The following is a 10,377-nucleotide window of genomic DNA, read 5'->3' as shown; positions in this document are numbered from 1 at the left end:
TTAATAATAGTAAATGCCAAGTGCCTGAAAATTAATTGAGCTTGGAAATGTTGAATGAAATTATAGAAAAGTATAATTTATGGAAATATATTGATGCATTGGTGTTCAGATAGATTTTCATAATATTACTAGATTACTATGATACTATGATAAATATTTAAGAAATGAAGATTTTAAAGCATGGATTTATTAATACTTGTGTTTTTGGTTTTGCTGGTTGTTTTAGTTTTAACAGTAATAGATTTTGGTTTTGTTCTATTATTAATTTCTTTTAATAAAAAAGAAGGGAATTTTTTTCTTATTTATTTGTTTGTTTATTTATTTATACATACATACATACATACATACATACATACATACATACATACATACATACATACATACATACTTCTATGCCGTCCAGTCCCAAAGGGACTGCCGCTCAGACACTGCCTGCCACCCACTTAAACTTCTAAATAGTAAGAATTCTTGGCTCAATTTGGGGAAAGGGGATCCAGGTAGTCCTCAACATAACCACAATTGAGCCCAGAATCTATGTGGCTAAGTGAGACATTTGTTAAGTGAAAAAAGAAAGCACATTATGGCATAGCAGAATGAGCAAATTCAGCTAGAGATGGCACTATAAGATTATAAGCAACAATAACCAAATCCTGCTGGTGTGATGCTTGCAGCCAGAGTTGTATTCAAAGAGGTCTGATACTTGTGTACACACAGCCTGGGAGGGAGAGATACTAACCTCCACGCATATGAACTTGTCTCAGAAAACATAAGCTGATTATAGGAAGTTGAGTAAATTCCCCAATGAGGGCAATGTTATGCCACAATCTCTGATGCCTTTGCTCTGGCTCCTGCTCACCCTTGCTGATCTTCGCTTCTTAATGTGCTGTGACTGCAAGTTATTTTGTTTAATCCTCCTTAAGGACCGTGCATTGAAAAATGATAACACTCATAACCTAATCTCTCCCATATTTTTAACATCATGTAAAAGGACATTTTAAATGTGCTCTCTGATTAACTGACAACTTCCACCATCAGCAACTTCGATCCCTTGAAAGTACGGTAATCCCATCAAAATCCAACTGGGTCGTTAATTATGTGCCATTGGGTTGGGATTGACTCTTTGCGGTGACATGGATAGATTTTCCCTGCAATGATGGGCGCTCATTATCACTCTAACGGAGTCTGCCCACCAGGCTGAACATCTTCTCTTTCTTTTCCCCTTTTCTCAACATTAAAGCCTTCTGCAGAGAGTTGGACCTTCGCATAATGCATCCGAAGTAGGATGATTTGAGTTTGGTTATTTGTGCCTCAAATGAGAAAAACTGGGTTCATTTTTGTTTGATGTTACATTTGTTTTCTCAGCTGCCCATGGTATTCTCAGGAGCCTTCACAAATTCAACGGTTAAAATTGTTTAACACAGGGAGGCCTCAGCTTATGACCACAATTGAACCCCAAATTTATATTGCTGTGCGAGACAATTGTTCTGTGAATTTTGCCCCATTTTACAACTTTTCTTGCCACAGGTTTTAAGTGAATCATCCCAGTATTTGAGTGTGTTCCCATGGTTGTAAAGTGAGTATGGCTACCCCGTTGACTTTCTGTTCCCAACTGTGGCTCCAAGTCAAAACCTATCTGTAACAATAATAAAATGTGGCAACTATTTGGACAGGGAGTCTCTATTCACAGTCACTCATGCCCTTATCACCTCGAGGTTCGACTACTGCAGTGCTCTCTACATGGGGTTACCTTTGAAGAGCGTTCGGAAACTGCAAATTGTGCAGAATGTAGCCACGTGAGCGGTCAAGGGTCTTCCTAGGCATGCCCACATCTCTCCAGCACTCCGCGGACTACATTGGCTGCCAATTGGTTTTTGGATGCAATTCAAAGTGTTGGTTATGACCTATAAAGCCATACATGGCATCAGACCAGAATATTTGTGGGACCGCCTTCTGCCGCATGAGTCCCAGTGGTCGGTTAGGTCCCATAGAGTCGGCCTTCTCCAGGTCCTGACAACTAGACAATCGCTTGGTGGGGCCCAGGGGAAGAGCCTTCTCTGGGGAGGGGGCAGCCCTCAGGAATCAGTTGCCCCCCCAAAGATTTGCGCTGCCCCCACCCTCCTTGCCTTCCGCAAGAGTCTCAAGACTCATTTTTGCCGTCAGGCTTGGGGCCACTAGACTCTAGTCCCCTGGCCAGCAAATGTATTGTGAGTTGCTGATTGAATGGGAAGTGAGTGTGTTTTTATGTTTTGGATTTTTTAGACCATTAACTTAAATTAATTGGATTTAGGATGTTATATTGTTCCTCTATATGTTGTAAGCCGCCCAGAGTCCTCGGAGAGGGGAGGTATAAAAGTTCAATCAATCAATCAATCAATCAATCAGTCAGTCAGTCAGTCAAAGTCCTTATGCCTCTAGAAGAGTGCTGGTGAACCTTTTTTGGTTCGGGTGCCAAAACGGGGTATGGGGGTGTGCTAGCATGCCTGCAGGTGCCCACACTCCTTCCCTCCCTCCTCACGCATGCACACCCTCCCCCCCGCGCTGCCCCCCGCGCTTACCCACAGGCCTTACTGAAACCTGGTAGGTGAAAAAAAAAGCACTTCCGGTTTGCCATTGTGCTGTTTTTTGCGCTCAGAGGTTTCAGGAAGCATCCCTGAACCCTTCGGAGTGCAAAAAACAGCACAACGGTAAACTGGGAGTGTGTTTTTCTGGACTTCTGCTTCGTCCGTTGGGTGATTATTTTGCCTCTGGGTATTCAGGGAAGCTTTCCTGAAGCATCCAGAGGGCGAAACAGCCTTCCCCAAGGCTGAAAAATCAGCTGGTAGACTGGAGCTGAAACATGGCAAAGTCTCATGTGCCCTCCGATATAGCTCCACGTGCCACCTGTGGCACACATGCCATAGCTTCGCCATCAGGAATCTAGAAGGTACACAATCCTTCCTTTTTATGACCTGTTCAGACCATAAATCATAAGGAGGGAATAAGTCATGATCTTCCTTGCAATTAAGCCATTCTTTGGCACTCCAAGTAGAACTTTGGAAGATGCGGTGGACCATTCTTGGAAAACCTCCCGTGATGGAGCATCCACAGTACTGGGAAGCAAACTACAAGAAATCCTTGATTTACTACCCACAGTTGACCCCAAAGTTTTCTGTTGTTAAGTGAGACATTTGTTAAGGGAATTTTGCTCCATTTTATGGCTTTTCTTGCCACTGCTGTTAAGCAAATCCCTGCAGTCGTTAAGTTAATAACCGGGTTTTTAAGTGCATCTGGCTTTCCAGTTGACTGATTGATATGACCTTGGGACACAGCAACGGTCATAAGTATGAACCAGTTGCCAAGCATCTGAATTTTGATCACCTGACCATCAGGAATGCCACAATGGTCATGAGAGTGAAAAATGGTCATGTCACTTTTTTTTCAGTGCTGTTGTAACTGAATAGTCACTGAATGAACTGTTGTAAATTGAGGACTACCAGCATTCCATTGATTACTTCCTCACTCTCAGGAAGTTCGATTTCTTTCTCACAAGCTTCCACTGAAGACCCCTTGTCCTGCCCTCAGGAGATTTGGAGCATAAGTCAAGCGCCTAATCTCTGTAACAGCCCGTTAAGTACAGGTAGACCTCGACTGACAATAGTTCATGTAGTGACTGTTCATTAAATCCCAAGTTACAGCGGCACTGAAATAAGTTACTTATGGCTGTTTTTCACACAACCAATCCAACAATCCCTCTCTGTGATCAAAATTCAGTTGTTTGGCAACTGGCTCATATTTATGCCTGCTGCAATATCCTAGAGCAGTGATGGCAAACCTTTCCTTCCTCAGGTGCCAAAAGTGTGTGTGTGTGCTATCGCGCATGCATGAGTGCACACACCCATAATTCAATGCCTGGGAATGGTGAAAATAGCCTCCCTTTGCGCCCTGGCCCCCTGGAGGCCTGAAACTGCCCATTTCCCAACATCTGGTGGGCCCAATAGGCCCATTTTTCATCCTTCCCATGCTCCAGAGGCTTCTCTGGGGCCTGGAGAGGGCACAAATGCCCCCTTCTATCCCCTGGAGGCTCTCTGGAAGCTAAAAACACCCTCGCAGAGCCTCTGTGCAAGCCAAAAATCAGCCGGCCAGCATACACATGCCCATTGGAGCTGAGCTAGGGCAACAGCTTGTGTGCCAGTAGATATGGCTCTGTGTGCCACCTGTGGCACTCATGCCATAGGTTCTCCATCACTGTCCTAGAGCAATGATGGTGAACCTTTTTTTTTTTTGCTTGGGTGCCAAAAGGGCGCATGTCTGCATGATAGCGTGCACATACGTGCCCTCCCATAATGCAGTGCCATCCCCCCTACGCATGCACACACGAATCCATCCCCTTGTGCGTGCAGACCTCATTGAAGCCTCTGGACGTCCAGTAGTCCCATCGGGTCCTCTTTTTTTTTGCCATCTGGAGGCTTTCATGAGGAGGGTGAAAACGGCCTCCCCTGCCCTCTGGAATGCTGAAAATCAGCCGGCTAGCATGTGTATGCGCACTGGCGCTGTCATAGGGCAACACCTAACGTACCCTCAGATATGGCTACGCTGCCCCCTAGGTCCTAGAGGAGTCATGTGGCCACCTTTTCTGACTTCTGACAAGCAAGTCCATGGGGGAAGCCAGAGTCACTTAAAGATCGGATTGCTAACTTATCGACTGCAAGAAGTCACTGAAGAGCAGCAGCAAGGAAAGTTGTATAATGGAGCAAAACTCACTTAACCAATGTCTCACTTACTCAACAGAAACGTTGCACTCAATTGTAGTCATAAGTTGAGGACTGCCAGCCTCCACTCTGCTGCTTGCATCGGCTGTCATAGAATCTTGGGAGGGGGGGCAGGAGGTTAGGTATTTGGGTGAGGTGGGGAGCATGCTGGAGGTTGCTCCCCTTGTGTTTGATTAACAGTGTTTCCCAACCTTGGCAACTTGAAGATATCTGGACTTCAACTCCCAGAATTCCCCAGAAATGCTGGCTGGGGAATTCTGGGAGTTGAAGTCCAAATATCTTCAAGTTGCCAAGGTTGGGAAACACGGGATTAGAAAGGTAGGGAGGAAAGTTCTCATTGTGGACTGCTAGGCTACGTGGGCCTGTTTATAGCCTGCTCAAGATCAACGGCTTCGCCAGACCAGATGTGGAAGACCAAATGGCCGTTGGACCTACCTGACATCTTGGGACATGGGGATTGGATGAATTGCTCAGGGGTGTGTGTGTTATGAGATGCTTTATATATGCATTTTATGCACCTTTTGCCTCAGAACTTGCTTTCCTTTGGTTGCTATCACTTCTTGTCCAGTAAAAATATTGATTGATTGATTTAAATTTGTATGCCGCCCAATCCCGAAGGACTCAGGGCAGCTTACAATAATAAAATAATAAAAACAGTATAAATAATTGATTTATAACATTAATAATAATAAAAACCCTTGAATCATATCCATACAAACACCACATCCAACACCCCAATCAAACCATAAGTTCTCACGGCCCCCAGGCCTCCTGGAAGAGCCAGGTTTTCAAGGCCTTCCAGAAAGCCAGGAGGTTGGAGGCAGTATGGGCCTCGGGGTAGGTAGTTGGTTCCAAAGAGTTGGGGCCACCACAGAGAAGTCCCTCCCCTGCGGCCCTGCCAACCGACACTGTTTAGTTGAAGAAACACGGAGAAGGCCAACTCTGCAGGCTCTAATTGGTCGCTGGGAGGTATGCGGCAGGAGACGGTCCCGTAAAAGTACCCATGTCTATCAACATGGAGTTGTGTTTTTTCTTTCCTGGACTTTGAATGGAAGCACACCTGACAACTATCTGTGTAGGAAGACACTTCTCCCTCACACACACACACCACTACAATCCTTCTCGTCAGCAGGCTAGACGTCTCCCAGTTCTCTCAACCTCATAGCCTTGGACAGATTCTCTGCTTTCTAGCTTTAAAACAAACTGAAGTCAGGCTGGATTTGCCACAGAGAAGCAGAGCTGCCTGCATGGCCCTGAGTTCAGCTGGGGATACATTTCAAGCTTCTGATTGTTTTCTGTTTATAAACAACTTGCCCCAAGGTGCTCATTAGCTGCCAGGACTGCATGTTCAAGCCCAAGGTAGGCTGTGTTTTTGGCTGGTTTTGTTTTTCCATAACCAAGGTAAAGGCATCTAGGTAATCTTTTGAGACTGCAGTGTGGCTAAATACCATACGCCATTGCCATTCCCCTCAGCCTACTCAGGAGGTGCAGATAGTTTGTGAGCAAGGCGCAGCCTGTATTAAACGCACCGCCCCCCTCAGGCACACTGAATCATTGCTTGTGTCCGTCCTACCTACTCCTTCGGGACTTAAGGGGTAGGCTTCCATGGTTGGGTGCTAGATCCAAGCCGTCATCGTGGCACTTACGACCTGTCCTCGATATCCTGTCCTACAACCATCACAGCGCACTGTACCAGGAAGGCTGCCACGTCAGCAGCCTGGCACACCCAAGCCTCGCTGGCGGAAGTGTGCCATGCCGCAGTGTGGGCTTCTCCACTGCAATTCGTGAGACACTACAGAGTAGCTGAGTTCATGTCTGCAGAGGCGGACTTTGGCCGTAGAGAACTACAATATGCCTTGCAAGCTGACACTCGAGGGTGTATCTGTAATTCCCACCCTAGGACAAACTGCTTGGGTATCCTGGATGATAATTCCACCCCAGCGACGGGCCACCATTCCTGGCATCACTGGAACAGGACCGGGAGCGTGTGTGCATGGCACAGGATTCAGCTTCTGTGCATGCGCAGAAGATGAATCTTCCACGAGGACACACTATTTCCCAGTTTTTAAAAAGTGAAAATAAGGTAAATTACCCCTCTGCCTGCCATGCCGGTTTGCCCCCCACCCTCCTACCCTGACTATTTGCCCTCCTGCCTGCCCTGCCCATTTGCCCGCCCTCTGCCTGCCCTGCCGTGAGCGGCGGCTCCACCACGAGCGGCCCAAGTGCTCCACTGCTGCTCCCAAAGACCACAACTCGCTCGCGGTGCCATTGCCGCACCAAGAGATGCCTGCGGTGAGGGAGAATAGAAAGCAGGCCATGCGGCTGGAGCTCAGGCAGGCCACTTTTGCTGCTGTCCCCAGCTGCTGTACTAGGTGCCGCAGTGAGATTTGGCTGCTGCACATGTGCAGCAGCCGAAATCTCACACAGACGTCCTTCTGGCAGCAAAGATTGCATGCGCAAAAGCAAAAGACCCAGTATTTTTCCCCGGAATCGCACCGGAACAGCGCATGCACGCCCGGTGGCAATGGAGCTATGCTACACGCTCCATTGCCGCTACCAGAAAGCGCCTGGCCTTTCCCTGTTCCACCCATTGTGGTGAAGGGGTGTTGGCACTAACCTTAATCCGCTCCTTTTTGTAGGGTGGAACCATCATCCAGCCTGGCTCATTGTACATTGTTGCTGAGTGCGGACAGAGCAGCGGGGTCACTTCTTCCTTGCAATTTTTTTTCTTTGTTCTGGATCTTCTATTGTCTACTTTTGAGCATGTTTCACCTAGGCAAGGACTTCCAAGTTCTCTAGCCAGGCTCTGGCATTGGACATGGTCCTCACGCCCATTCCCAGGGGCTAGTGGCACAGGGCACATGGACTCCACAAGAAGCCAGGTATGCTATCAACTGGCTCGAGCTCCGTGCCATCCACCTGGCCCTCAAGAGATTTGTACATCATCTGACAGGCCACCACGTACTAGTCCTCATGGCCCTCTTTCTATGCCACTGGATCAAAAATGCATAAGCGTTTATGAAATCCCTATACAGATAGTCCTTGACTCAGAACCACAATTGAGCCCAAAGTTTCTATTGCTAAGTGAGATGTTTGGTGAGCGAGTTTTGTCCCATTTTACAACCTTTCTTGCCGCAGTGGTTAAGTGTGGCAAGAAAGGCATTAGAAAGATTGAGAACCAACCTTAAGTTGAGCCCAACGCCTCTTGAATGCCATTGATTCTTTATCTAGTGCCAATTTAGTACTGAAGTTTAGTTGACTAGATACTTCTGTGTAGGCTTGAGTAATAAATCATCTTAACTGGAACTTAACCTGCAGTCCTGATTCTCTCCACCTGACATCTCCTGGAAAATGTTTATCCGGGCTTTGGAAATAACTCCTTCCAAACTTGCATTACAGACCCCATCCCACCCCCCGCCCTTTCTCAACATTAACAAGATCTGTAAAGGTGGAATCTCTTTTCATATAAAAACAATTTCTAAATTGTGAATTACTTTAGCATTCTAATTTACCCTTCTACATATTTCTATTCTTTGGGTTTTTATTTTATATTGTTTGGGTATTACATTGTTTAAGTTGTAGGCTCTTGGAAGTATACAAATAAAAAAGGAATAAGTTAGGTTTCACAAGGGGTCTTTCAGCAAATAAGTGTCTTTCCATATATGGTCCTTCTCGTTGTCATCAGCAATATCTTCCCTCACCTTTATGGAAGTCAATTCATCACGTTTGCAACTCCCCAATAAAGTATCTGCAAGGGGATGAAAATTTCTAGCTTGGATAAGCTTTCATCTGCAAGCACTTGGTTGGAGTTGTTTGAAAGAAATAAAGGTGGTTTGGAGAGTAGGTCGATCCCCTCTTTTTTGTAGTACAGTGATCCCTCATTTATCGCGGGTGTTATGTTCCAGGACCACCCGCGATAAACGAAAATCCGCCGCTAGCCGTGCGATGCCCTTGGCCGCCACAGCTGCCTCCTTGAAAGCGCTCAGGGATCCGAAGGGGAAGAAATGTGCCCGCCGCCTTCTCCTTGTCCCGTCCAGAGCAGAAAAGCCGCCGAGGCAGAAGACGGTGAGCTTATCGCTTCCCCCTCGGCTCCGCCACAGCCTCCCGACCCCAAGCAGCCATAGAATCCCAGCCGCCAAGGCCTCCCCCGCCCTGCCCAGCCACTCACCCACAGTGGAACCACACCACCAGCTCCGGCAGACACTGCCACGCTCCCCTGCTTCATTCTGACGTGCCCGCCCAGCTTCTGTGTGGCACGCCTTCCGTTTCCCCCTCAGTTCCGCCACAGCCTCCCAACCCCTGGGCAGTCCTCTCCCCCACACAGCCACTCACCCGCAGTGGAACCCCACCGCTGGCTCCGGCAGACACCGCAACACCCTCCTGCTTCCTTCTTACGTGTCCAGCAAGCTTCTGTGCGACACGCCTCCCACAAAAAATCCATGATGAACCAAGTCCGCGAAAGGTGAACAGCTAAGTGGCGATGGAACACTGTAGCTCCTCAGATATTGGAACACTGCTATCGCATCCTTAGTCCTTCCCCCCCCCTCATTAAGTTAGACATACCCAATTCCAGCAACCATTCATCACATGGTTTAGCCTCAGTACGCTAATCATCTTTGTTGTATTATCATCCTAGGATGGTGCGTGTTGTATCCCCCTGAATTATAAGGGGGATATTAGAAGAGGGTGATTTGACTCATCATTTAAAAAGCATATTTGCCTGTTTTGGTCTTTTCTCCGAAAGCTGCTGTAGTCAAGAGAACTGGATTGTGATCCCGGTGGATTTGCATGGTTCAAATGAACACCAATTATGGTGTTTACTCTCCACCAGGGGTTTAAGCCACCGTTTTGTCTTAATTATGAGGTGAATTGTGCACTGAAAAAAGCCAGCCTCCTATAAAAGACAACCCCCTCAGGTAATTTTAAAAATCTTGAATGCCAATCAGTGTTCCCTCTAATTTTTTTTTGGGGGGGGGGCGGAAAAGTATAGTGTCTGAGCAGCAGTCCTTTCGGGACTGGGCGGCACAGAAATAAATAAATAAACAAACAAACAAATAAAAACCCACCCTGTTTTGCCTCAGAGAATTTCAAAATAAAATACTGTACTGTGTGTCTATAACAGTGAGCTCATAATAGGGCAACTCTATCAATATCAAAATGCCACTTAAATAGTTGAGCTAGTTTCAAACTAGATTTTGATTTTCTTTCTCTCTTCCTTACTCCCATTCTTTTTCTTTCTCTTTTCCTTCCTCTCTTTTTTCTATCTGTTTCTCTCTCTTCCTCTCTCTCTCCTCCCCTCTCACTCTTTCCCTCTCGGCTTCTGGGCAGGTTTGGAAAACTCTGAGTTGATGATGATTTTTAAGTGAGCGATTGCTCACTGCTCAGCTTAGAGGGAACTATGATGCCAATTATAAAATGGTTTCTCAGCACGCTTAGCAAAGAAGTAATATGCTTGTAAACTCCTTCTCCCTCTCCACCCCCAAACCCCCTATCCTTCACCCACACGCAAAATTAGTTCACATGATCACAAGAATATTATATGATTTGACCTACCATATGAATTTCCATCACTCAATGAGCTCAAAGTTGTTGGGATTTTCCTGCTGCATTTTAAAAAGTTCCATTAATT

Source organism: Erythrolamprus reginae, chromosome 8 (genome assembly GCF_031021105.1).
Source record: "Erythrolamprus reginae isolate rEryReg1 chromosome 8, rEryReg1.hap1, whole genome shotgun sequence".
Taxonomy (NCBI): domain Eukaryota; kingdom Metazoa; phylum Chordata; class Lepidosauria; order Squamata; family Dipsadidae; genus Erythrolamprus; species Erythrolamprus reginae.
The sequence above is the reverse complement of the archived record's forward strand: the minus strand, read 5'-3'. Positions refer to the sequence as shown.